Source organism: Schistocerca gregaria, chromosome 8 (genome assembly GCF_023897955.1).
Source record: "Schistocerca gregaria isolate iqSchGreg1 chromosome 8, iqSchGreg1.2, whole genome shotgun sequence".
Classification (NCBI taxonomy): Eukaryota; Metazoa; Arthropoda; class Insecta; order Orthoptera; family Acrididae; genus Schistocerca; species Schistocerca gregaria.
The window spans coordinates 24,107,886-24,134,418 of record NC_064927.1 but is presented as its reverse complement, the minus strand read 5'-3'; positions in this window follow the sequence as shown (position 1 = coordinate 24,134,418).

Sequence of the window (26,533 nt, the reverse complement as noted above, 5' to 3'; positions counted from 1 at the left end):
TTGATCGTTCCCTGGAAGACCAGTAATAATTTCCGATGAACATCTGGAGGCATTCTGTAATCTGTAGAGTATCGGAGTCTTGATGAAACACAGATATTGCATCGGGATTAAATACAACAGTCACCATGCACACTTTCCTCCATGGGAGTAATGTCTTAAACAGTCTACGCTTTGATCGTTCCCTGGAAGACTAGTAGTAGTTTCCGATGCACATCTGGTGGCATTCTGTAATCTGTGGACTATGAGAGTGTTGATGAAACACAGAAATGGCATCGGGATTGAATACAACAGTCACCATGCGCACTTTCCTCCATTAGAGCAATGTCTCAAAGAGTCTACGCTTTGATCGTTCCCTGGAACACCAGTAGTAGTTTCCAGTGCACATCTGGATCCATTCTGTAATCTGTGGAGTATCAGAGTGTTGATGAAACACAGGAATTGGATCGGGATTGAATACAACAGTCACCATGCGCACTTTCCTCCATGGGAGTAATGTCTCAAACAGTCTACGTTTTCATCTTTCCCTGGAAGACCAGTAGTAGTTTCCTATGCACATCTGGTGGCATTCTGATATCTGTGGACTAACTGAGTGTTGATGAAACACAGAAATTGCATCGGGACTGAATACAACAATCACCATGCGCACATTCCTCCACTGGAAGTATGTCTCAAACAGTATACCCTTTGATCGTTCCCTGGAAGACCAGTAGTAGTTTCCGATGCACATCTGGTGGCATTCTGTAATCTGTGGACTATCAGAGTGTTGATGAAACAAAGAAATTGCATCGGGAATCAATACACCAGTCACCATCCGCACTTTCCTCAATGGGAGTATTGTCTGAAAGAGTCTACGCTTTGATCGTTCCCTGGAAGACCAGTAGTAGTTTCCGATGCACATCTCGTGGCATTCTGTAATCTGTGGACTATCAGAGTGTTGATGAAACACAGAAATTGCATCGGGATTGAATACAACAGTCACCATACGCACATTCCGCCATGGGAGTAATGTCTCAAACAGTCTACGATTTGATCGATCCCTGGAAGACCAGTAGTAGTTTACGATGAACATCTGGAGGCATTCTGTAATCTGTGGACCTTCAAAGTATGATGAAACACAGAAATTGAGTCGAGATTGAATACAACAGTCACCATGCGCACTTTCCTCCAAGGGTAGTAATGTCTCAAACAGTCTACGCTTTGATCGTTCCCTGGAAGACCAGTAGTGGTTTCCGATGCACATCTGGAGGCATTCTGTAATCTGTGGACTATCAGAGTGTTGATGAAACACAGAAATTGCATTGGGATTGAATACAACAGTCACCATGCGCACTTTGCTCCACGGGAGTAAAGTCTCAAGCAGTCTACGCTTTGATCGTTCCCTGGAAGACCAGTAGTAGTTTCCGACGCACATCTGGAGGCATTCTGCAATCTGTGGAGTATCAGAGTGTTGATGAAACACAGAAATTGAATCGGGATTGAATACAACAGTCACCATTGGCACTTTCCTCCATGGGAGTAATGTCTTAAACAGTATACGCTGTGATCGTTCCTTGGAAGACCAGTAGTAGTTTCCGATGCACATCTAGAGGCATTCTATAATCTGTGGAGTATCAGAGTGTTGATGAAACTAAGAAATTGCATCGGGATTGAATACAACAGTCACCATGCGCACTTTCTTCAACGGGAGTAATGTCTCAAACAGTCTACGCTTTGATCGTTCCAAGGAAGACCAGTAGTGGTTTCCGATGCACATCTGGAAGCATTCTGTAATCTGTGGCTATCAGAGTGTTGATGAAACACAGAAATTGCATCGGGATTGAATACAACAGTCACCATGCGCACTTTGCTCCACGGGAGTAATGTCTCAAGCAGTCTACGCTTTGATCGTTCCCTGGAAGACCAGTAGTAGTTTCCGATGCACATCTGGAGGCATTCTGCAATCTGTGGACTATCAGAGTGTTGATGAAACACAGAAATTGCATCGGGATTGAATACAACAGTCACCATGCGCACTTTCCTCCATGGGTGTAATTCTCAAACAGTCTACGCTTTGATCGTTCCCGGGAAGACCAATAGTAGTTTCCGATGCACATCTGGTGGCATTCTGTAATCTGTGGACTATCTGAGTGTTGATGAAACACAGAAATTGCATCGGGATTGAATACAAAAGTCACCATGCGCACATGCCACCATGGGTGGATGTCTCAAACAGTCTAAGATTTGATCGTTCCCTGGAAGACCAGTAGTAGTTTCCGATGCACATCTGGAGGCATTCTGTAATCTGTGGAGTATCAGAGTGTTGATGAAACACAGGAAATTCAACGGGATTGAATACAACAGTCACCATGCGCCCTTCCCTCCATGGGAGTAATGTCTCAAACAGTCTACGTTTTTATCGTTCCCTGGAAGACCAGTAGTAGTTTACGATGCACATCTGGAGGCATTCTGTAATCTGTGGAGTATCAGAGTGTTGATGAAACTAAGAAATTGCATCGGGATTGAATACAACAGTCACCATGCGCACTTTTCTCCATGGGAGTAATGTCTCAAACAGTCTACGATTTGATCGTTCCCTGGAAGACCAGTAGTAGTTTCCGATGCACATCTGGAGGCATTCTGTAATCTGTGGAGTATCAGAGTGTTGATGAAACATAGAAATTGCATCGGGATTGAATACAACAGTCACCATGCGTACTTTCCTACATGGGAGTAATTCCCAAGCAGTCTACGCTTTGATCGTTCCCTGGAAGACCAGTAATAATTTCCGATGAACATCTGGAGGCATTCTGTAATCTGTAGAGTATCGGAGTGTTGATGAAACACAGAAATTGCATCGGGATTGAATACAACAGTCACCATGCGCACTTTCCTCCATGGGAGTAATGTCTCAATCAGTCTACGCTTTGATCGTTCCCTGGAAGACCGGTAGTAGTTTCCGATGAACATCTGGAGGCATTCTGTAATCTGTGGACTTTCAGAGTGTTGATGAAACAAGAATTTGCTTTGGGATTGAATACAACTGTCACCAAGTGCACTTTCCTCCACGGGAGTAATGTCTTAAACAGTCTACGCTTTGATCGTTCCCAGGAGGATTAGTAGTAGTTTCCGATGCACATCTGGTGGCATTCTGTAATCTGTGGACTATGAGAGTGTTGATGAAACACAGAAATGGCATCATGATTGAATACAACAGTCACCATGCGCACTTTCCTCCATTAGAGCAATGTCTCAAAGAGTCTACGCTTTGATCGTTCCCTGGAAGACCAGTAGTAGTTTCCGATGCACATCTGGATCCATTCTGTAATCTGTGGAGTATCAGAGTGTTGATGAAACACAGGAATTGCATCGGGATTGAATACAACAGTCACCATGCGCACTTTCCTCCATGGGAGTAATTCTCAAACAGTCTACGCTTTGATCGTTCCCTGGAAGACCAGTAGTAGTTTCCGATGCACATCTGGTGGCATTCTGTAATCTGTTGACTATCAGAGTGTTGATGAAACACAGAAATTGCATCGGGATTGAATACAACAGTCACCATGCGCACTTTCCTCCATGGGAGTAATGTCTCAATCAGTCTACGCTTTGATCGTTCCCTGGAAGACCGGTAGTAGTTTCCGATGAACATCTGGAGGCATTCTGTAATCTGTGGACTATCAGAGTGTTGATGAAACAACGAAATTGCATCGGGATTGAATACAACAGTCACCATGCGCACTTTGCGCACTTTGCTCCACGGGAGTAATGTCTCAAGCAGTCTACGCTTTGATCGTTCCCTGGAAGACCAGTAGTAGTTTCCGATGCACATCTGGAGGCATTCTGCAATCTGTGGAGTATCAGAGTGTTGATGAAACACAGAAATTGCATCTGGATTGAATACAATAGTCACCATGCGCACTTTCCACCATGGGTGTAATTCTCAAACAGTCTACGCTTTGATCGTTCCCAGGAAGACCAATAATAGTTTCCGATGCATATCTGGTTGCATTCTGTAATCTGTGGACTATCTGAGTGTTGATGAAACACAGAAATTGCATCGGGATTGAATACAAAAGTCACCATGCGCACTTGCCACCATGGGAGGATGTCTCAAACAGTCTAAGATTTGATCGTTCCCTGGAAGACCAGTAGTAGTTTCCGATGCACATCTGGAGGCATACTGTAATCTGTGGAGTATCAGAGTGTTGATGAAACACAGGAAATTCAACGGGATTGAATACAACAGTCACCATGCGCCCTTCCCTCCATGGGAGTAATGTCTCAAACAGTCTACGTTTTTATCGTTCCCTGGAAGACCAGTAGTAGTTTACGATGCACATCTGGAGGCATTCTGTAATCTGTGGAGTATCAGAGTGTTGATGAAACTAAGAAATTGCATCGGGATTGAATACAACAGTCACCATGCGCACTTTCCTCCATGGGAGTAATGTCTCAAAGAGTCTACGATTTGATCGTTCCCTGGAAGACCAATAGAAGTTTCCGATGCACATCTGGAGGCATTGTGTAATCTGTGGAGTATCAGAGTGTTGATTAAACATAGAAATTGCATCGAGATTGAATACAACAGTCACCATGCGAACTTTCCTACATGGGAGTAATTCCCAAGCAGTCTACGCTTTGATCGTTCCCTGGAAGACCAGTAATAATTTCCGATGAACATCTGGAGGCATTCTGTAATCTGTAGAGTATCGGAGTCTTGATGAAACACAGAAATTGCATCGGGATTAAATACAACAGTCACCATGCACACTTTCCTCCATGGGAGTAATGTCTTAAACAGTCTACGCTTTGATCGTTCCCTGGAAGACTAGTAGTAGTTTCCGATGCACATCTGGTGGCATTCTGTAATCTGTGGACTATGAGAGTGTTGATGAAACACAGAAATTGCATCGGGATTGAATACAACAGTCACCATGCGCACTTTCCTCCATTAGAGCAATGTCTCAAAGAGTCTACGCTTTGATCGTTCCCTGGAACACCAGTAGTAGTTTCCGGTGCACATCTGGATCCATTCTGTAATCTGTGGAGTATCAGAGTGTTGATGAAACACAGGAATTGGATCGGGATTGAATACAACAGTCACCATGCGCACTTTCCTCCATGGGAGTAATTCTCAAACAGTCTACGCTTTGATCCTTCCCTGGAAGACCAGTAGTAGTTTCCGATGCACATCTGGTGGCATTCTGTAATCTGTTGACTATCAGAGTGTTGATGAAGCACAGAAATTGCCTCGGGATTGAATACAACAGTCTCCGTGCGCACTTTCCTCCACGGGAGTAATGTCTCAAAGAGTCTACGTTTTGATCGTTCCCTGGAAGACCAGTAGTGGTTTCCGAAGCACATCTGGAGGCATTCTGTAATCTGTGGACTATCAGAGTGTTGATGAAACAACGAAATTGCATCGGGATTGAATACAACAGTCACCATGCGCACTTTCCTTCATGGGAGTAATGTCTCAAACACTCTACGATTTGATCGTTCCCTGGAAGACCAGTAGTAGTTTCCGATGAACATCTGGAGGCATTCTGTAATCTGTGGACTATCAGAGTGTTGATGAAACACAGAAATTGCATCGGGATTGTATACAACAGTCACCATGCGCACTTTGCTTCACGGGAGTAATGTCTCAAGCAGTCTACGCTTTGATCGTTCCCTGGAAGACCAGTAGTAGTTTCCGATGAACATCTGGAGGCATTCTGTAATCTGTGGACTATCAGAGTGTTGATGAAACAACAAAATTGCATCGGGATTGAATACAACAGTCACCATGCGCACTTTCCTTCATGGGAGTATTGTCTCAAACAGTCTACGCTTTGATCGTTCCCTGGAAGACCAGTAGTAGTTTCCGATGCACATCTGGTGGCATTCTGTAATCTTTAGACTATCAGAGTGTTGATGAAACAAAGAAATTGCATCGGGAATCAATACAACAGTCACCATCCGCACTTTCCTCAATGGGAGTATTGTCTGAAAGAGTCTACGCTTTGATCGTTCGCTGGAAGACCAGTAGTAGTTTCCGATGCACATCTCGTGGCATTCTGTAATCTGTGGACTATCAGAGTGTTGATGAAACACAGAAATTGCATCGGGATTGAATACAACAGTCACCCTGCGCACTTTCCTCCATGGATGTAATTCTCAAACAGTCTACGCAAAGATCGTTCCCTGGAAGACCAATAATAGTTTCTGATGCACATCTTGTGGCATTCTGTTATCTGTGGACTATCAGAGTGTTGATGAAACACAGAAATTGCATCGGGATTGAATACAACAATCACCATGCGCACATTCCTCCACTGGAGGTATGTCTCAAACAGTATACCCTTTGATCGTTCCCTGGAAGACCAGTAGTAGTTTCCGATGCACATCTGGTGGCATTCTGTAATCTGTGGACTATCAGAGTGTTGATGAAACAAAGAAATTGCATCGGGAATCAATACAACAGTCACCATCCGCACTTTCCTCAATGGGAGTATTGTCTGAAAGAGTCTACGCTTTGATCGTTCCCTGGAAGACCAGTAGTAGTTTCCGATGCACATCTCATGGCATTCTGTAATCTGTGGACTATCAGAGTGTTGATGAAACACAGAAATTGCATCGGGATTGAATACAACAGTCACCATGCGAACTCTCCTCCATGGGAGTAATTCTCAAGCAGTCTGCGCTTTGATCGTTCCCTGGAAGACCAGTATTAGTTTCCGATGCACATCTGGATGCATTCAGTAATCTGTGGACCTTCAATGTGTTGATGAACCACAGAAATTGCATCGTGATTGAATACAACAGTCACCATACGCACATTCCGCCATGGGAGTAATGTCTCAAACAGTCTACGATTTGATCGATCCCTGGAAGCCAGTAGTAGTTTACGATGAACATCTGGAGGCATTCTGTAATCTGTGGACCTTCAAAGTATGATGAAACACAGAAATTGAGTCGAGATTGAATACAACAGTCACCATGCGCACTTTCCTCCAAGGGTAGTAATGTCTCAAACAGTCTACGCTTTGATCGTTCCCTGGAAGACCAGTAGTATTTCCGATGCACATCTGGAGGCATTCTGTAATCTGTGGACTATCAGAGTGTTGATGAAACACAGAAATTGCATCGGGATTGAATACAACAGTCACCATGCGCACTTTGCTCCACGGGAGTAATGTCTCAAGCAGTCTACGCTTTGATCGTTCCCTGGAAGACCAGTAGCAGTTTCCGACGCACATCTGGAGGCATTCTGCAATCTGTGGAGTATCAGAGTGTTGATGAAACACAGAAATTGAATCGGGATTGAATACAACAGTCACCATTGGCACTTTCCTCCATGGGAGTAATGTCTTAAACAGTATACGCTTTGATCGTTCCTTGGAAGACCAGTAGTAGTTTCCGATGCACATCTAGAGGCATTCTATAATCTGTGGAGTATCAGAGTGTTGATGAAACTAAGAAATTGCATCGGGATTGTATACAACAGTCACCATGCGCACTTTGCTCCACGGGAGTAATGTCTCAAGCAGTCTACGCTTTGATCGTTCCCTGGAAGACCAGTAGTAGTTTCCGATGAACATCTGGAGGCATTCTGTAATCTGTGGACTATCAGAGTGTTGATGAAACAACAAAATTGCATCGGGATTGAATACAACAGTCACCATGCGCACTTTCCTTCATGGGAGTATTGTCTCAAACAGTCTACGCTTTGATCGTTCCCTGGAAGACCAGTAGTAGTTTCCGATGCACATCTGGTGGCATTCTGTAATCTTTAGACTATCAGAGTGTTGATGAAACACAGAAATTCCATCGGGATTGAATACAACAGTCACCATGCGCACTTTCCTACATGGGAGTAATGTCTCTAACAGTCTACGCTTTGATCGTTCCCTTTAAGACCAGTAGTAGTTTCCGATGCACATCTGGAGTCTTTCTGTAATCTGTGGACTATCAGAGTGTTGATGAAACACAGAAATTGCATCGGGATTGAATACAACAGTCACCATGCGCACTTTCCTCCATGGGAGTAATGTCTCAAACAGTCTACGTTTTCATCTTTCCCTGGAAGACCAGTAGTAGTTTCCGATGCACATCTGGTGGCATTCTGATATCTGTGGACTAACTGAGTGTTGATGAAACACAGAAATTGCATCGGGATTGAATACAACAGTCACCATGCGCACTTTCCTCCATGGATGTAATTCTCAAACAGTCTACGCAAAGATCGTTCCCTGGAAGACCAATAGTAGTTTCTGATGCACATCTGGTGGCATTCTGTTATCTGTGGACTATCAGAGTGTTGATGAAACACAGAAATTGCATCGGGATTGAATACAACAATCACCATGCGCACATTCCTCCACTGTAGGTATGTCTCAAACAGTATACCCTTTGATCGTTCCCTGGAAGACCAGTAGTAGTTTCCGATGCACATCTGGTGGCATTCTGTAATCTGTGGACTATCAGAGTGTTGATGAAACAAAGAAATTGCATCCGGAATCAATACAACAGTCACCATCCGCACTTTCCTCAATGGGAGTATTGTCTGAAAGAGTCTACGCTTTGATCGTTCCCTGGAAGACCAGTAGTAGTTTCCGATGCACATCTCGTGGCATTCTGTAATCTGTGGACTATCAGAGTGTTGATGAAACACAGAAATTGCATCGGGATTGAATACAACAGTCACCATGCGAACTCTCCTCCATGGGAGTAATTCTCAAGCAGTCTGCGCTTTGATCGTTCCCTGGAAGACCAGTATTAGTTTCCGATGCACATCTGGATGCATTCAGTAATCTGTGGACCTTCAATGTGTTGATGAACCACAGAAATTGCATCGTGATTGAATACAACAGTCACCATACGCACATTCCGCCATGGGAGTAATGTCTCAAACAGTCTACGATTTGATCGATCCCTGGAAGACCAGTAGTAGTTTACGATGAACATCTGGAGGCATTCTGTAATCTGTGGACCTTCAATGTATGATGAAACACAGAAATTGAGTCGAGATTGAATACAACAGTCACCATGCGCACTTTCCTCCAAGGGTAGTAATGTCTCAAACAGTGTACGCTTTGATCGTTCCCTGGAAGACCAGTAGTGGTTTCCGATGCACATCTGGAGGCATTCTGTAATCTGTGGACTATCAGAGTGTTGATGAAACACAGAAATTGCATCGGGATTGAATACAACAGTCACCATGCGCACTTTGCTCCACGGGAGTAATGTCTCAAGCAGTCTACGCTTTGATCGTTCCCTGGAAGACCAGTAGTAGTTTCCGACGCACATCTGGAGGCATTCTGCAATCTGTGGAGTATCAGAGTGTTGATGAAACACAGAAATTGAATCGGGATTGAATACAACAGTCACCATTGGCACTTTCCTCCATGGGAGTAATGTCTTAAACAGTATACGCTTTGATCCTTCCTTGGAAGACCAGTAGTAGTTTCCGATGCACATCTAGAGGCATTCTATAATCTGTGGAGTATCAGAGTGTTGATGAAACTAAGAAATTGCATCGGGATTGAATACAACAGTCACCATGCGCACTTTCCTCCATGGATGTAATTCTCAAACAGTCTACGCAAAGATCGTTCCCTGGAAGACCAATAGTAGTTTCTGATGCACATCTGGTGGCATTCTGTTATCTGTGGACTATCAGAGTGTTGATGAAACACAGAAATTGCATCGGGATTGAATACAACAATCACCATGCGCACATTCCTCCACTGTAGGTATGTCTCAAACAGTATACCCTTTGATCGTTCCCTGGAAGACCAGTAGTAGTTTCCGATGCACATCTGGTGGCATTCTGTAATCTGTGGACTATCAGAGTGTTGATGAAACAAAGAAATTGCATCCGGAATCAATACAACAGTCACCATCCGCACTTTCCTCAATGGGAGTATTGTCTGAAAGAGTCTACGCTTTGATCGTTCCCTGGAAGACCAGTAGTAGTTTCCGATGCACATCTCGTGGCATTCTGTAATCTGTGGACTATCAGAGTGTTGATGAAACACAGAAATTGCATCGGGATTGAATACAACAGTCACCATGCGAACTCTCCTCCATGGGAGTAATTCTCAAGCAGTCTGCGCTTTGATCGTTCCCTGGAAGACCAGTATTAGTTTCCGATGCACATCTGGATGCATTCAGTAATCTGTGGACCTTCAATGTGTTGATGAACCACAGAAATTGCATCGTGATTGAATACAACAGTCACCATACGCACATTCCGCCATGGGAGTAATGTCTCAAACAGTCTACGATTTGATCGATCCCTGGAAGACCAGTAGTAGTTTACGATGAACATCTGGAGGCATTCTGTAATCTGTGGACCTTCAATGTATGATGAAACACAGAAATTGAGTCGAGATTGAATACAACAGTCACCATGCGCACTTTCCTCCAAGGGTAGTAATGTCTCAAACAGTGTACGCTTTGATCGTTCCCTGGAAGACCAGTAGTGGTTTCCGATGCACATCTGGAGGCATTCTGTAATCTGTGGACTATCAGAGTGTTGATGAAACACAGAAATTGCATCGGGATTGAATACAACAGTCACCATGCGCACTTTGCTCCACGGGAGTAATGTCTCAAGCAGTCTACGCTTTGATCGTTCCCTGGAAGACCAGTAGTAGTTTCCGACGCACATCTGGAGGCATTCTGCAATCTGTGGAGTATCAGAGTGTTGATGAAACACAGAAATTGAATCGGGATTGAATACAACAGTCACCATTGGCACTTTCCTCCATGGGAGTAATGTCTTAAACAGTATACGCTTTGATCCTTCCTTGGAAGACCAGTAGTAGTTTCCGATGCACATCTAGAGGCATTCTATAATCTGTGGAGTATCAGAGTGTTGATGAAACTAAGAAATTGCATCGGGATTGAATACAACAGTCACCATGCGCACTTTGCTCCACGGGAGTAATGTCTCAAGCAGTCTACGCTTTGATCGTTCCCTGGAAGACCAGTAGTAGTTTCCGATGCACATCTGGAGGCATTCTGCAATCTGTGGAGTATCAGAGTGTTGATGAAACACAGAAATTGCATCGGGATTGAATACAACAGTCACCATGCGCACTTTCCTCCATGGGTGTAATTCTCAAACAGTCTACGCTTTGATCGTTCCCGGGAAGACCAATAGTAGTTTCCGATGCACATCTGGTGGCATTCTGTAATCTGTGGACTATCTGAGTGTTGATGAAACACAGAAATTGCATCGGGATTGAATACAAAAGTCACCATGCGCACATGCCACCATGGGTGGATGTCTCAAACAGTCTAAGATTTGATCGTTCCCTGGAAGACCAGTAGTAGTTTCCGATGCACATCTGGAGGCATTCTGTAATCTGTGGAGTATCAGAGTGTTGATGAAACACAGGAAATTCAACGGGATTGAATACAACAGTCACCATGCGCCCTTCCCTCCATGGGAGTAATGTCTCAAACAGTCTACGTTTTTATCGTTCCCTGGAAGACCAGTAGTAGTTTACGATGCACATCTGGAGGCATTCTGTAATCTGTGGAGTATCAGAGTGTTGATGAAACTAAGAAATTTCTTCGGGATTGAATACAACAGTCACCATGCGCACTTTTCTCCATGGGAGTAATGTCTCAAACAGTCTACGATTTGATCGTTCCCTGGAAGACCAGTAGTAGTTTCCGATGCACATCTGGAGGCATTCTGTAATCTGTGGAGTATCAGAGTGTTGATGAAACATAGAAATTGCATCGGGATTGAATACAACAGTCACCATGCGAACTTTCCTACATGGGAGTAATTCCCAAGCAGTCTACGCTTTGATCGTTCCCTGGAAGACCAGTAATAATTTCCGATGAACATCTGGAGGCATTCTGTAATCTGTAGAGTATCGGAGTGTTGATGAAACACAGAAATTGCATCGGGATTGAATACAACAGTCACCATGCGCACTTTCCTCCATGGGAGTAATGTCTCAATCAGTCTACGCTTTGATCGTTCCCTGGAAGACCGGTAGTAGTTTCCGATGAACATCTGGAGGCATTCTGTAATCTGTGGACTTTCAGAGTGTTGATGAAACACAGAATTTGCTTTGGGATTGAATACAACTGTCACCAAGTGCACTTTCCTCCACGGGAGTAATGTCTTAAACAGTCTACGCTTTGATCGTTCCCAGGAAGATTAGTAGTAGTTTCCGATGCAAATCTGGTGGCATTCTGTAATCTGTGGACTATGAGAGTGTTGATGAAACACAGAAATGGCATCATGATTGAATACAACAGTCACCATGCGCACTTTCCTCCATTAGAGCAATGTCTCAAAGAGTCTACGCTTTGATCGTTCCCTGGAAGACCAGTAGTAGTTTCCAATGCACATCTGGATCCATTCTGTAATCTGTGGAGTATCAGAGTGTTGATGAAACACAGGAATTGCATCGGGATTGAATACAACAGTCACCATGCGCACTTTCCTCCATGGGAGTAATTCTCAAACAGTCTACGTTTTGATCGTTCCCTGGAAGACCAGTAGTAGTTTCCGATGCACATCTGGTGGCATTCTGTAATCTGTTGACTATCAGAGTGTTGATGAAACACAGACATTGCATCGGGATTGAATACAACAGCCTCCGTGCGCACTTTCCTCCACGGGAGTAATGTCTCAAAGAGTCTACGTTTTGATCGTTCCCTGGAAGACCAGTAGTGGTTTCCGAAGCACATCCGGAGGCATTCTGTAATCTGTGGACTATCAGAGTGTTGATGAAACAACGAAATTGCATCGGGATTGAGTACAACAGTCACCATGCGCACTTTCCGTCATGGGCGTAATGTCTCAAACACTCTACGATTTGATCGTTCCCTGGAAGACCAGTAGTAGTTTCCGATGAACATCTGGAGGCATTCTGTAATCTGTGGACTATCAGAGTGTTGATGAAACACAGAAATTGCATCGGGATTGTATACAACAGTCACCATGCGCACTTTGCTCCACCTTGATCGTTCCCTGGAAGACCAGTAGTAGTTTCCGATGCACATCTGGTGGCATTCTGTAATCTGTGTTGATGAAACAAAGAAATTGCATCGGGAATCAATACAACAGTCACCATCCGCACTTTCCTCAATGGAGTATTGTCTGAAAGAGTCTACGCTTTGATCGTTCCCTGGAAGAGCAGTAGTAGTTTCCGATGCACATCTCGTGGCATTCTGTAATCTGTGGACTATCAGAGTGTTGATGAAACACAGAAAATTCATCGGGATTGAATACAACAGTCACCATGCGCACTTTCCTCCAGGGGAGTAATGTCGCAAAGAGTATACGCTTTGATCGTTCCCTGGAAGACCAGTAGTAGTTTCCGATGCACATCTGGAGGCATTCTGTAATCTGTGGACTATCAGAGTGTTGATGAAACACAGAAATTGCATCGGGATTGAATACAACAATCACCATGCGAACTCTCCTCCATGGGAGTAATTCTCAAGCAGTCTGCGCTTTGATAGTTCCCTGGAAGACCAGTATTAGTTTCCGATGCACATCTGGATGCATTCAGTAATCTGTGGACCTTCAATGTGTTGATGAACCACAGAAATTGCATCGTGATTGAATACAACAGTCACCATACGCACATTCCGCCATGGGAGTAATGTCTCAAACAGTCTACGATTTGATCGATCCCTGGAAGACCAGTGGTAGTTTACGATGAACATCTGGAGGCATTCTGTAATCTGTGGACCTTCAAAGTATGATGAAACACAGAAATTGCATCAGGATTGAATACAACAGTCACCATGCGCACTTTCCTCCAAGGGTAGTAATGTCTCAAACAGTCTACGCTTTGATCGTTCCCTGGAAGACCAGTAGTGGTTTCCGATGCACATCTGGAGGCATTCTGTTATCTGTGGACTATCAGAGTGTTGATGAAACACAGAAATTGCATCGGGATTGAATACAACACTCACCATGCGCACTTTCCTTCATGGGAGTAATGTCTCAAACACTCTACACTTTGATCGTTCCCTGGAAGACCAGTAGTAGTTTCCGATGCACATCTATAGGCATTCTGTAAACTGCAGACTATCAGAGTGTTGATGAAACACAGATATTGCATCGCGATTGAATACTACAGTCACCACGCGCACTTTCCTCCATGGGAGTAATGTCTTAAACAGTCTACGCTTTGATCGTTCCTTGGAAGACCAGTAGTAGTTTCCGATGCACATCTAGAGGCATTCTATAATCTGTGGAGTATCAGAGTGTTGATGAAACTAAGAAATTGCATCGGGATTGAATACAACAGTCACCATGCGCACTTTCCTCCATGGGAGTAATGTCTCAAACAGTCTACGCTTTGATCGTTCCCTGGAAGACCAGTAGTAGTTTCCGATGCACATCTGGTGGCACTCTGTAATCTGTAGACTATCAGAGTGTTGATGAAACACTGAAATAGCATCGGGATTGAATACAACAGTCACCATGCGCACTTTCCTACATGGGAGTAATGTCTCAAACAGTCTACGCTTTGATTGTTGCTTGGAAGACCAGTAGTAGTTTCCGATGCACAACAGGAGGCATTCTGTAATCTGTGGAGTATCAGAGTGTTGATGAAACTAAGAAATTGAATCGGGATTGAATACAACAGTCACCATGCGCACTTTCCTCCATTGGAGTAATTCTCAATCAGTCTACGCAAAGATCGTTCCCTGGAAGACCAATAGTAGTTTCTGATGCACCTCTGGTGGCATTCTGTAATCTGTGGAATATCAGAGTGTTGATGAAACACAGAAATTGCATCGGGATTGAATACAACAATCACCATGCGCACTTTCCTCCACGGGAGGTATGTTTCAAACAGTATACCCTTTGATCGTTCCCTGGATGACCAGTAGTAGTTTCCGATGCACATCTGGTGGCATTCTGTAATCTGTGGACTATCAGAGTGTTGATGAAACAAAGAAATTGTGTCGGGAATCAATACAACAGTCACCATCCGCACTTTCCTCCATGGGAGTATTTTCTGAAAGAGTCTACGCTTTGATCGTTCCCTGGAAGACCAGTAGTAGTTTCTGATGCACATCTCGTGGCATTCTGTAATCTGTGGACTTTCAGAGTGTTGATGAAACACAGAAAATTCATCGGGTTTGAATACAACAGTCACCATGCGCACTTTCCTCCAGGGGAGTAATGTCACAAAGAGTATACGCTTTGATCGTTCCCTGGAAGACCAGTAGTAGTTTCCGATGCACATCGGGAGGCCTTCTGTAATCTGTGGAGTATCAGAGTGTTTATGAAACACAGAAATTGCATCGGGATTGAATACAACAGTCACCATGCGCACTTTCCTCCATGGGATGAATGTCTCAAACAGTCTACGATTTGATCGTTCTTTGGAAGACCAATAGTAGTTTCCGATGCACATCTGGAGGCATTCTGTAATCTGTGGAGTATCAGAGTGTTGATGAAACACATACATTGCATCGGGATTGAATACAACAGTCAACATGACCACTTTCCTCCATGGGAGTAATGTCTCTAAGAGTCTACACTTTGATCGTTCCCTGGAAAACCAGTAGTAGTTTCCTATGCACATATGGAGGCTTCTGTAATCTGTGGACTATTTGAGTGTTGATGAAACACAGAAATTGCATCGGGATTGAATACAACAGTCACCATGCGCACTTTCTTCAACGGGAGTAATGTCTCAAACAGTCTACGCTTTGATCGTTCCAAGGAAGACCAGTAGTGGTTTCCGATGCACATCTGGAAGCATTCTGTAAAATGTGGACTATCAGAGTGTTGATGAAACACAGAAATTGCATCGGGATTGAATACAACAGTAACCATTCGCACTTTCCTCCATGGGTGTAATTCTCAAACAGTTTACGCTTTGATCGTTCCCGGGAAGACCAATAGTAGTTTCCGATGCACATCTGGTGGCATTCTGTAATCTGTGGACTATCAGAGTGTTGATGAAACACAGAAATTGCATCGGGATTGAATACAACAATCACCATGCGCACATTCCTCCTCGGGAGGTATGTCTCAAACAGTATACCCTTTGATCGTTCCCTGGAAGACCAGTAGTAGTTTCCGATGCACATCTGGTGGCATTCTGTAATCTGTGGACTATCAGAGTGTTGATGAAACAAAGAAATTGCATCGGGAATCAATACAACAGTCACCATCCGCACTTTTCTCAATGGAGTATTGTCTGAAAGAGTCTACGCTTTGATCGTTCCCTGGAAGAGCAGTAGTAGTTTCCGATGCACATCTCGTGGCATTCTGTAATCTGTGGACTATCAGAGTGTTGATGAAACACAGAAAATTCATCGGGATTGAATACAACAGTCACCATGCGCACTTTCCTCCAGGGGAGTAATGTCGCAAAGAGTATACGCTTTGATCGTTCCCTGGAAGACCAGTAGTAGTTTCCGATGCACATCTGGAGGCATTCTGTAATCTGTGGACTATCAGAGTGTTGATGAAACACAGAAATTGCATCGGGATTGAATACAACAGTCACCATGCGAACTCTCCTCCATGGGAGTAATTCTCAAGCAGTCTGCGCTTTGATAGTTCCCTGGAAGACTAGTATTAGTTTCCGATGCACATCTGGATGCATTCAGTAATCTGTGGACCTTCAATGTGTTGATGAACCACAGAAATTGCATCGTGATTGAATACAACAGTCACCATACGCACATTCCGCCATGGGAGTAATGTCTCAAACAGTCTACGATTTGATCGATCCCTGGAAGACCAGTGGTAGTTTACGATGAACATCTGGAGGCATTCTGTAATCTGTGGACCTTCAAAGTATGATGAAACACAGAAATTGCATCGGGATTGAATACAACAGTCACCATGCGCACTTTCCTCCAAGGGTAGTAATGTCTCAAACAGTCTACGCTTTGATCGTTCCCTGGAAGACCAGTAGTGGTTTCCGATGCACATCTGGAGGCATTCTGTTATCTGTGGACTATCAGAGTGTTGATGAAACACAGAAATTGCATCGGGATTGAATACAACACTCACCATGCGCACTTTCCTTCATGGGAGTAATGTCTCAAACACTCTACACTTTGATCGTTCCCTGGAAGACCAGTAGTAGTTTCCGATGCACATCTATAGGCATTCTGTAAACTGCAGACTATCAGAGTGTTGATGAAACACAGATATTGCATCGGGATTGAATACTACAGTCACCACGCGCACTTTCCTCCATGGGAGTAATGTCTTAAACAGTCTACGCTTTGATCGTTCCTTGGAAGACCAGTAGTAGTTTCCGATGCACATCTAGAGGCATTCTATAATCTGTGGAGTATCAGAGTGTTGATGAAACTAAGAAATTGCATCGGGATTGAATACAACAGTCACCATGCGCACTTTCCTCCACGGGAGTAATGTCTCAAACAGTCTACGCTTTGATCGTTCCCTGGAAGACCAGTAGTAGTTTCCGATGCACATCTGGTGGCACTCTGTAATCTGTAGACTATCAGAGTGTTGATGAAACACTGAAATAGCATCGGGATTGAATACAACAGTCACCATGCGCACTTTCTTCAACGGGAGTAATGTCTCAAACAGTCTACGCTTTGATCGTTCCATGGAAGACCAGTAGTGGTTTCCGATGCACCTCTGGTGGCATTCTGTAATCTGTGGACTATCAGAGTGTTGATGAAACACAGAAATTGCATCGGGATTGAATACAACAATCACCATGCGCACTTTCCTCCACGGGAGGTATGTTTCAAACAGTATACCCTTCGATCGTTCCCTGGATGACCAGTAGTAGTTTCCGATGCACATCTGGTGGCATTCTGTAATCTGTGGACTATCAGAGTGTTGATGAAACAAAGAAATTGCGTCGGGAATCAATACAACAGTCACCATCCGCACTTTCCTCCATGGGAGTATTGTCTGAAAGAGTCTACGCTTTGATCGTTCCCTGGAAGACCAGTAGTAGTTTCTGATGCACATCTCGTGGCATTCTGTAATCTGTGGACTATCAGAGTGTTGATGAAACACAGAAAATTCATCGGGTTTGAATACAACAGTCACCATGCGCACTTTCCTCCAGGGGAGTAATGTCACAAAGAGTATACGCTTTGATCGTTCCCTGGAAGACCAGTAGTAGTTTCCGATGCACATCTGGAGGCATTCTGTAATCTGTGGAGTATCAGAGTGTTGATGAAACACAGAAATTGCATCGGGATTGAATACAACAGTCACCATGCGCACTTTCCTCCATGGGATGAATGTCTCAAACAGTCTACGATTTGATCGTTCTTTGGAAGACCAATAAAAGTTTCCGATGCACATCTGGAGGCATTCTGTAATCTGTGGAGTATCAGAGTGTTGATGAAACACATACATTGCATCGGGATTGAATACAACAGTCACCATTAGCACTTTCCTCCATGGGAGTAATGTCTCTAAGAGTCTACACTTTGATCGTTCCCTGGAAAACCAGTAGTAGTTTCCGATGCACATATGGAGGCTTCTGTAATCTGTGGACTATCTGAGTGTTGATGAAACACAGAAATTGCATCGGGATTGAATACAACAGTCACCATGCGCACTTTCTTCAACGGGAGTAATGTCTCAAACAGTCTACGCTTTGATCGTTCCAAGGAAGACCAGTAGTGGTTTCCGATGCATATCTGGAAGCATTCTGTAATCTGTGGACTATCAGAGTGTTGATGAAACACAGAAATTGCATCGGGATTGAATACAACAGTCACCATTCGCACTTTCCTCCATGGGTGTAATTCTCAAACAGTCTACGCTTTGATCGTTCCCGGGAAGACCAATAGTAGTTTCCGATGCACATCTGGTGGCATTCTGTAATCTGTGGACTATCTGAGTGTTGATGAAACACAGAAATTGCATCGGGATTGAATACAAAAGTCCCCATTCGCACTTGCCACCATGGGAGGATGTCTCAAACAGTCTAAGATTTGATCGTTCCCTGGAAGACCAGTAGTAGCTTCCGATGCACATCTGGAGGCATTCTGTAATCTGTGGAGTATCAGAGTGTTGATGAAACACAGGAAATTCAACGGGATTGAATACAACAGTCACCATGCGCCCTTCCCTCCATGGGAGTAATGTCTCAAACAGTCTACGTTTTTATCGTTCCCTGGAAGACCAGTAGTAGTTTACGATGCACATCTGGAGGCATTCTGTAATCTGTGGAGTATCAGAGTGTTGATGAAACTAAGAAATTGCATCGGGATTGAATACAACAGTCACCATGCGCACTTTCCTCCATGGGAGTAATGTCTCAAACAGTCTACGATTTGATCGTTCCCTGGAAGACCAGTAGTAGTTTCCGATGCACATCTGGTGGCATTCTGTAATCTGTGGACTATGAGAGTGTTGATGAAACACAGAAATGGCATTGGGATTGAATACAACAGTCACCATGCGCACTTTCCTCCATTAGAGCAATGTCTCAAAGAGTCTACGCTTTGATCGTTCCCTGGAAGACCAGTAGTAGTTTCCGATGCACATCTGGATCCATTCTGTAATCTGTGGAGTATCAGAGTGTTGATGAAACACAGAAATTGCATCGGGATTGAATACAACAGTCTCCGTGCGCACTTTCCTCCACGGGAGTAATGTCTCAGAGAGTCTACCTTTTGATCGTTCCCTGGAATACCAGTAGTGGTTTCCGAAGCACATCTGGAGGCATTCTGTAATCTGTGCACTATCAGAGTGTTGATGAAACACAGAAATAGCATCGGGATTGAATACAACAGTTACCATGCGCACTTTTCTCCATGGGAGTAATGTCTGAAACAGTCTACGATTTGATCGTTCCCTGGAAGACCAGTAGTAGTTTCCGATGCACATCTGGAGACACTCTGTAATCTGTTGAGTATCAGAGTGTTGATGAAACACAGGAATAGCATCGGGATTGAATACAACAGTCACCATGAGCACTTTCCTCCATGGAAGTAATGTCTCTAAGAGTCTACGCTTTGATCGTTCCCTGGAAGACCATTAGTAGTATCCGATGCACATCTGGACTCTTTCTGTAATCTGTGGACTATCAGAGTGTTGATGAAACACAGAAATTGCAACAGGATTGAATACAACAGTGACCATGCGCACTTTGCTCAATGTGTGTAATGTCTCAAACAGTCTACGATTTGATCGTTCCCGGGAAGACCAGTAGTAGTTTCCGATGAACATCTGGAGGCATTTTGTAATCTGTGGAGTATCAGAGTGTTGATGAAACACAGAAACTGCATCGGGATTGAATACAACAGTCACCATGCGAACTTTCCTCCATGGGAGTAATTCCCAAGCAGTCTACGCTTTGATCGTTCCCTGGAAGACCAGTAGTAGTTTCCGATGCACATCTGGTGGCATTCTGCAATCTGTGGACTATCAGAGTGTTGATGAAACACAGAAATTGCATCGGGATTTTATACAACAGTCACCATGCGCACTTTCCTTCATGGGAGTAATGTCTCAAACAGTCTACGATTTGATCGTCCCTGGAAGACCAGTAGTAGTTTCCGATGAACATCTGGAGGCATTCTGTAATCTGTGGACTGTCAGAGTGTTGATGAAACACAGAAATTGCATTGGGATTGAATACAACAGTCACCATGAGCACTTTCCTCCACGGGAGTAATGTCTCAAGCAGTCTACGATTTGATCGTTCCCTGGAAGACCAGTAGTATTTTCCAATGAACATCTGGAGGCATTCTGTAATCTGTGGACTGTCAGAGTGTTGATGAAACACAGAAATGGCATTGGGATTGAATACAACAGTCACCATGCGCACTTTCCTCCACGGGAGTAATGTCTCAAGCAGTCTACGCTTTGATCGTTCCCTGGAAGACCAGTAGTAGTTTCCAATGTACATCAGGTGGCATTCTGTAATCTGCGGACTATCAGAGTGTTGATGAAACACAGAAATTCCATCGGGATTGAATACAACTGTCACCATGCGAACTTTCCTCCATGGGAGTAATGTCTCAAACAGTCTACCCTTTGATCGTTCCCTGGAAGACCAGTAGTAGTTTCCAATGTACATCTGGAGGCATTCTGTAATCTGCGGACTATCAGAGTGTTGATGAAACACAGAAATTTCATTGGGATTGAATACAACTGTCACCATGCGCACTTTCCTCCATGGGAGTAATGTCTCAAACAGTCTACGCTTTGATCGTTCCCTGGAAGACCAGTATTAGTTTCCGATGCACATCTGGTGGCATTCTGTAATCTGTAGAGTATCGGAGTGTTGATGAAACACAGAAATTTCATCGGGATTGAATACAATAGTCACCATGCGCACTTTCCTCCATGGGTGTAATTCTCAAACAGTATACGCTTTGATCGTTCCCTGGAAGACCAGTACTAGTTTCCGATGCACATCTGGTGGCATTCTGTAATCTGTGGACTATCAGAGTGTTGATGAAAGTCAGAAATTGCATTGGGATTGAATACAACAGTCACCATCCGCACTTTCCTCCATTGGAGTAATGTCTGAAAGAGTCTACGCTTTGATCGTTCCCTGGAAGACCAGTAGTAGTTTCCGATGCACATCCCATTGCATTCTGTAATCTCTGGACTATCAGAGTGTTGATGAAACACAAAAAATGCATTGGGATTGAATACAATAGTCACCATGCCCACTTTCCTCCATGGGAGTAATGTCTCAAAGAGTTTACGCTTTGATCGTTCCCTGGAAGACCAGTAGCAGTTTCCGATGCACATCTGGAGGCATTCTGTAATCTGTGGACTGTCAGAGTGTTGATGAAACACAGAAATTGCATCGGGATTGAATACAACAGTCACCATGAGCACTTTCCTCCATGGAAGTAAAGTATCTAAGAGTCTACGCTTTGATCGTTCCCTGGAAGACCAGTAGTAGTTTCCGATGCACATCTGGAGGCTTTCTGTAATCTGTGGACTATCAGAGTGTTGATGAAACACAGAAAATGCATCAGGATTGAATACAACAATCACCATGCACACTTTCCTCTATGGGAGTAATGTCTCTAAGAGTCTACGTTTTGATCGTTCCCTGGAAGACCAGTAATAGTTTACGATGCACATCTGGAGGCATTCTGTAATCGTTGGAGTATCAGAGTGTTGATGAAACACAGAAATTGCATCGGGATTGAATACAACAGTCTCCATGCGCACTTTCCTCCACGGGAGTAATGTCTCAAACAGTCCACGCTTTGATCGTTCCCTGGAAGACCAGTAGTAGTTTCCGATGCACATCTGGTGGCATTCTGTAATCTGTGGAGTATCAGAGTGTTGATGAAACACAGAAATTGCATCGGGATTGAATACAACATTCACCATGAGCACTTTCCTCCATGGAAGTAATGTCTCTAAGAGTCTCCGCTTTGATCGTTCCCTGGAAGACCATTAGTAGTTTCCGATGCACATCTGGAGGCATTCTGTAATCTGTGGACTATCAGAGTGTTGATGAAACACAGAAATTGCATCGGGATTGAATACAACAGTGACCATGCGCACTTTCCTTAATGGGTGTAATGTCTCAAACAGTCTACGATTTGATCGTTCCCTGGAAGACCAGTAGTAGTTTCCGATGAACATCTGGAGGCATTTTGTAATCTGTGGAGTATCAGAATGTTGATGAAACACAGAAATTGCATCGGGATTGAATACAAAAGTCACCATGCGAACTTTCCTCCATGGGAGTAATTCCCAAGCAGTCTACGCTTTGATCGTTCCCTGGAAGACCAGTAGTAGTTTCCGATGCACATCTGGTGGCATTCTGTAATCTGTGGACTATCAGAGTGTTGATGAAACACAGAAATTTCATCGGGATTTTATACAACAGTCACCATTCGCACTTTCCTTCATGGGAGTAATGTCTCAAACAGTCTACGATTTGATCGTTCCCTGGAAGACCAGTAGTAGTTTCCGATGAACATTTGGAGGCATTCTGTAATCTGTGGACTGTCAGAGTGTTGATGAAACACTGAAATTGCATTGGGATTGAATACAACCGTCACCATGCGCACTTTCCTCCACGGGAGTAATGTCTCAAGCAGTCTACGCTTTGATCTTTCCCTGGAAGACCAGTAGTAGTTTCCAATGAACATCTGGAGGCATTCTGTAATCTGTGGACTATCAGAGTGTTGATGAAACACAGAAATTCCATCGGGATTGAATACAACTGTCACCATGCGCACTTTCCTCCACGGGAGTAATGTCTCAAACAGTCTACGCTTTGATCGTTCCCTGGAAGAACAGTATTAGTTTCCGATGCACATCTGGTGGCATTCTGTAATCTGTAGAGTATCGGAGTGTTGATGAAACACAGAAATTGCATCGGGATTGAATACAACAGTCACCATGCGCACTTTCCTCCATGGGTGTAATTCTCAAACAGTCTACGCTTTGATCGTTCCCTGGAAGACCAATAGTAGTTTCCGATGCACATCTGGTGGCATTCTGTAATCTGTGGACTATCAGAGTGTTGATGAAACACAGAAATTGCATCGGGATTGAATACAACAGTCACCATGCGCACTTTCCTCCACGGGAGGTATGTCTCAAACAGTATACGCTTTGATCGTTCCCTGGAAGACCAGTAGTAGTTTCCGAAGCACATCTGGTGGCATTCTGTAATCTGTGGACTATAAGTGTGTTGATGAAACACAGAAATTGCATCGGGAATCAATACAACAGTCACCATCCGCACATTCCTCCATGGGAGTATTGTCTGAAACAGTCTACGCTTTGATCGTTCCCTGGAAGACCAGTAGTAGTTTCCGATTCACATCTCGTGGCATTCTGTAACCTGTGGACTATCAGAGTGTTGATGAAACACAGAAATTGCATCGGGATTGAATGCAACAGTCACCATGCATTCTTTCCTCCACGGGAGGTAATTATCAAACATTCTACACTTTGATCGTTCCCTGGAAGAGCAGTAGTAGTTTCCGATGCACATCTGGTGGCATTCTGTAATCTGTGGACTATCAGAGTGTTGATGAAAGTCAGAAATTGCATGGGGATTGAATACAACAGTCACCATCTGCACTTTCCTCCATGGGTGTAATGTCTGAAAGAGTCTACGCTTTGATCGTTCCCTGGAAGACCAGTAGTAGTTTCCGATGCACATCTGGAGGCATTCTGTAATCTGTGGACTGTCAGAGTGTTGATGAAACACTGAAATTGCATCGGGATTGAATACAACAGTCACCATGCGCACTTTCCTCCATGGGAGTAATGTCTCAAAGGGTTTACGCTTTGATCGTTCCCTGGAAGACCAGTAGCAGTTTCCGATGCACATCTGGAGGCATTCTGTAATCTGTGGACTGTCAGAGTGTTGATGAAACACTGAAATTGCGTCGGGATTGAATACAACAGTCACCATGAGCACTTTCCTCCATGGAAGTAATGTATCTAAGGGTCTACGCTTTGATCGTTCCCTGGAAGACCAGTAGTAGTTTCCGATGCACATCTGGAGGCTTTCTGTAATCTGTGGACTATCAGAGTGGTGATGAAACACAGAAAATGCATCGGGATTGAATACAACAGTCACCATGCGCACTTTCCTCTATGGGAGTAATGTCTCTAAGAGTCTACGTTTTGATCGTTCCCTGGAAGACCAGTAATAGTTTACTATGCACATCTGGAGGCATTCTGTAATCGTTGGAGTATCAGAGTGTTGATGAAACACAGAAATTGCATCGGGATTGAATACAACAGTCACCATGCGCACTTTCATCCACGGGAGGTATGTCTCAAACAGTCTACGTTTTGATCGTTCGCTGGAAGACCAGTAGTAGTTTCCGATGCACATCTGGTGGCATTCTGTAATCTGTGGACTATCAGAGTGTTGATGAAAGTCAGAAATTGCATTGGGATTCAATACAACAGTCATCCTTCCTAACTTTCCTCCATGGGAGTAATGTCTGAAAGAGTCTACGCTTTGATCGTTCCCTGGAAGACCAGTAGTAGTTTCTAATGCACATCCCATGGCATACTGTAATCTGTGGACTATCAGAGTGTTGATGAAACACAAAAAATGCATCGGGATTGAATACAACAGTCACCATGCGCACTTTCCCCCATGGGAGTAATGTCTCAAAGAGTTTACGCTTTGATCGTTCCCTGGAAGACCAGTATCAGTTTCCGATGCACATCTGGAGGCATTCTGTAATCTGCGGACTGTCAGAGTGTTGATGAAACACAGATATTGCATCGGGATTAAATACAACAGACACCATGAGCACATTCCTCCATGGAGGTAATGTCTCTAGGAGTCTACGCTTTGTTCGTTCCCTGGAAGACCAGTAGTAGTTTCCGATGCACATCTGGAGGCTTCCTGTAATCTGTGGACTATCAGAGTGTTGATGAAACACAGAAATTGCATCGGGATTGAATACAACAGTCACCATGCCAACTTTCCTCCATGGGAGTAATTCTCAAGCAGTCTACGCTTTGATCGTTAACTGGAAGACCAGTATTAGTTTCCGATGCTCATCTGGTGGCATTCTGGAATCTGTGGACTATCAGAGTGTTGATGAAACACAGAAACTGCATTGGGATTGAATACAACAGTCACCATTCGCACTTTCCTCCATGGGAGTAATGTCTCTAACAGTCTACGCTTTGATCGTTCCCTGGAAGACCAGTAGTAGCTTCCGATGCACATCTGGAATCTTTCTGTAATCTGTGGACTATCAGAGTGTTGATGGATCACAGAAATTGCATCGGGATTGAATACAACAGTCACCATGCGCACTTTCCTCCATGGGAGTAATGTCTCAAACAGACTACGTTTTGATCTTTCCCTGGAAGACCAGTAGTAGTTTCCGATGCACATCTGGAGGCATTCTGATATCTGTGGACTAACTGAGTGTTGGTAAAACACAGAAATTGCATCGGGGTTGAATACAACAGTCACCATGCGCGCTTTCAGCCATGGGTGTAATTCTCAAACAGTCTACGCTTTGATCGTTACCTGGAAGACCAGTAGTAATTTCCGATGAACATCTGGATTCTTTCTGTAATCTGTGGACCATCAGAGTTTGGAGAAACACAGAAAATGCATCGGGATTGAATACAACACTCACCATGCCAACTTTCCTCCATGGGAGTAATTCTCAAGCAGTCTACGCTTTGATCGTTCCCTGGAAGACCAATAGTAGTTTCCGATGCTCATCTGGTGGCATTCTGTAATCTGTGGACTATCAGAGTGTTGATGAAACGCAGAAATTGCATCGGGATTGAATACAACAGTCACCATGCGCACTTTCCTCCAACGGAGGTATGTCTCAAACAGTCTACGCTTTGATCGTTCCCTGGAAGACCAGTAGTAGTTTCCGATGAACATCTGGATTTATTCTGTAATCTGTGGACTATCAGAGTGTTGATGAAACACAGAAAATGCATCGGGATTGAATACAACAGTCACCATGCGCACTTTCCTCCATGGGAGTAATGTCTCAAAGAGTTTACGCTTTGATCGTTCCCTGAAAGACCTGTAGTAGTTTCCGATGCACACCTGGAGGCATTCTGTAACCTGTGGACTATCAGAGTGTTGATGAAACACAGAAATTG